The 3621-nt window shown below is 39.9% G+C and overlaps 1 pseudogene; it reads left to right on the top strand.

Annotated features, from left to right (window-relative positions):
* The first annotated feature begins 2258 nt into the window (after nt 1–2258).
* Nucleotides 2259–2943, top strand: LOC130885244 (ubiquitin-conjugating enzyme E2 N-like; annotated as a pseudogene).
* Nucleotides 2944–3621: the final 678 nt, after the last annotated feature.

Genomic DNA, 3621 nt, shown 5'->3' with positions numbered 1-3621 from the left:
GCAATAATCATAAATTAAAAATCATTTAAAGGGGCTCCATAACAGATTTGAAATAGCAACACAAACAATTGACAAATTCAAAAAAAAAACAATAATAATACATGCATGCAATTCAAACAGCAAAGAGAAAAATAAAGAAAAATTAATAGCCTCAGAGAAACAGATACCCCTCAGTATTTGTACTAGCAAATACTTTACAAAACTAATAAAATAAGAGAAATGACCATAAAATGTGTGAAATACAAACATTTAGAAAATCTTAATTCTGTACAACCATGCCCAACGTATATCAAATGATGAGATGATTTCACTTGCATTTATTTGTTCTTATAAAATACTTTCTGCTGTTTTCTAGATAGGCAAACTTCTAAATTTGCATCTTATACAAGTGACATCCTGTTTTATAAGGCACAGTTTTTAGTTTTATACCCGCCATTACACTGAAGACCTGCTGGCTGTTGTGGTATTTTCAGCTCTCTTCACTTACCACATCTTACTAACTGCGATAAACATCTCCATCATCTTCGATGCCCATAAACACTGGCGCAGCAAAAACCACTGGGGATGCAAGTCCCTCTGAGATTGCAAGGCTCAGAACAGGACTGTTGGCTCATAAGGAATAGATGGATTTAATTAGACTAAGATATCAATTATATAAAAAATTGTGTTTTTCTCATACCCTCCCTCTCTCTCCACGTTCCCCCTCCCTTTCCATTTTCCTGACTCCTATCCCAAGTGGTTCCCTTATGCTTTCATCTCTCCCCCCATAACACATTTTTCCAAATTGCGTATGACAGAAAACATGATACACTGTATTTTGCCACCTTTACTCTCTCTCTATTCCTCTTTAGGCCCTTACATCTCCCTCCATTTCCATTTCCAAGTGCATTAACACACACACACACACACACACACACACACACACTTGCATGCATGCTTAAGGTTAGGTTTCACATATGATAGAAAACATGCAATATTTGTCTCACTGAGCTTAAGTTTATTTAACATGATAATTTCCAATTCCAACTTTTTTTTGTTTTTGCAAATGACACTATTTCCTCTTTCTTTATGGTTTAATAAAACTCCACTGAGCCCATATGTCACATTTTCTTTCTCTGGTCATATGTCAGTAGAAATCCTTTTTTTTATTTTTTTTATTTTTTATTAATTTATTTATTTATTAAAGATTTCTGTCTCTTCCCCGCCACTGCCTCCCATATCCCTCCCCATCCCCCAATCAACTCCCCCTCTCTCATCAGCCCTAAGAGCAGTCAGGGTTCCCTGCCCTGTGGGGAGTCCAAGGACCTCCCACCTCCTTCCAGGTCTGTTAAGGTGAACATCCAAACAGCCTAGGCTCCCACAAAGCCAGTATGTGCAGTAGGATCAAAACCCAGTGCCATTGTTCTTGGCTTCTCAGCAGTCCTCAATGTCCGCTATGTTCAGTGAGTCCGGTATTATCCCATGCTTTTTCAGACCCAGTCGAGCTGGCCTTGGTGAGTTCCCAAAAGAACATCCCCAGTGTCTCAGTATGTGGGTGCACCCCTCATGGCCCTGTCAGTAGAAATCTAGATTGGGCTTTTTATCTTGGCTGTTGTGAGTGGCATAGTAGTAAACATGGATGTGCAATTATCTCTGTGCTATATTGACTTCCAGACCTTCAGGTACACACTAGGGAGTTTCATAGGTAAGTCCAATTTGTGGTTTGTTGATAAATATTCATACTGAATTTTGTGGTGACTTTACCTATTTATATTCCTATCAGAAGTATATAAAATTGAGTTAGTTTTAATTTCCCTAAGGTAGTGCTTTGCTTGTCCTAGTTTTTGTAGCGGTTCTGCCTCAAACCCATCTAGTGTTGTGCATTGTTGGCTCAGGAAACAACCCTCAAATGTGCCTTTGCAAGAGCTTCTGTGGTCATCTCTACCTTCTTCCAACAAAACTTCTTTTACACATACATGTCTAATTTGGAAATTTAGCATTTACAAACTCAACATAACTACACACAAGCCACAACTAGCTGAATGTAGAGACTCCTCTGCCCTATCATGTTCAGTTGAAAGACACTTTGTAGACATTCTAATTTGATGTCTTACATTTGATGATTATCAATATTATCATGAGTTTAGTTTTTAAAAAAAAAACCTTGAAATAACCTCATTAACTGTGTCTGCACTACATCAAAAAGCAATTCAATGACTTGTGCGTGAGGCGAATAGAGCCAGAGACAAGAACTGAGGCTGAACTCATAATCTGACAAAATGGCCAGGCTGTCCCACAGGATCATCAAGGAAACCCAGTGTTTGCTGACAGAACCAGTTCCTGGCATTAAAGCAGAACCAGATGAGAAACAACACCCATTATTTTCCTGCGGTCATTCCTGGCCCCCAGAATTCCCCTTTGAAGAAGGGACTTTTAAATTTGAACTATTCCTTCCAGAAGAATACCCAGCTAAATACACACCTAAAGTACGTTTTGTGACCAAAATGTGCCATCCTAATGTAGACAAGATGGAAAGAATAAGTTTAGATATTTTGAAAAAATATGTGGTCCCCAGAACTGCAGATCCGCACAGTTCTGCTATCAACCCAGGCTTTGTTAAGTGCATCAAATCCCCATGATCTGTTAGCTAATGATGTAACCGAGGAAGGAAGGACCAACAGTGCCCAAGCCATGGAGACAGTGAGAGCGTGGGCTAGGCTATGTGCCAGGAACATTTATCAGTCAGATCATCAAGTTGTACATCACTTCTCCTGTTCGGCCAAAACTTATCCCTTTGTTTGTTTGTTTGCATCTCATGAACACAGTCTTAGAAACATTACAGAGCAAAAGCCCAGGCGTCTTCATCTTTGGCGATTACATGCACATTCGCAAATCTATGTCTTGTCTTGGTTCAGTGTTGGAAAGCATGAGCAGAGGCTAGAAGTGTCATCCAGGTGGCTGTGAAATGTTTAAAAGGAGGAACTCTCTACTTGGATTTGTTTCCCCATCATGGTTAAGCAGAAAGCATATGAATGAAGGTAGCTGTAAGAATTAGATGCCTGGGATATGGATGTTTATTATTATTATTACCTAGGGGAAAAGTAGTTTTATTTTAATTTAATAATATTCTTCCCCCTCCCACACCTTTTGGGCTCTAATTGCAGTGGTTAAATGCGACTAACCTGTTTCTTACAATATGCTCTCTAGCCAAGTCTAACTTTAGATGCTGTAGATGGACAAGCTTGACTGTTTGAACCAAAATGGGAACATTAAATAAACATCATAGCCCTTACTAATAACATTGTGACTTTGCTGTCAAGTGTAGATTCTCTGCCTCTCACCCCCCAGAAAATGAAAAGAAGAAGAGGAGGATGAAGAGGAGGGGAAAGGAGAAAAAGGAAAAGAGGAGAAGGAGGAGGAGGAGAAAGAGGAGGAAGAGGAGGAGGAGAAGGAGGAGGAGGAGAAGAAGAGGAGCAGAAGAAGAAGAAGAAGAAGAAGAAGAAGAAGAAGAAGAAGAAGAAGAAGAAGAAGAAGAAGAAGAAGAGAGGAGGAGGAGGAGGAGGAGGAGGAGGAGGAGGAGGAGGAGGAGGAGGAGGAGGAGGAGGAGGAGGAGAAGGAGAAGAGGAAGAAGAAGAAGAAGAA

Source organism: Chionomys nivalis, chromosome 12, assembly GCF_950005125.1.
Source record: "Chionomys nivalis chromosome 12, mChiNiv1.1, whole genome shotgun sequence".
In the NCBI taxonomy this organism is placed as follows: domain Eukaryota; kingdom Metazoa; phylum Chordata; class Mammalia; order Rodentia; family Cricetidae; genus Chionomys; species Chionomys nivalis.
Note: the sequence above shows the minus strand (reverse complement) of the source record. Positions and strands in the feature narration are given on the sequence as shown.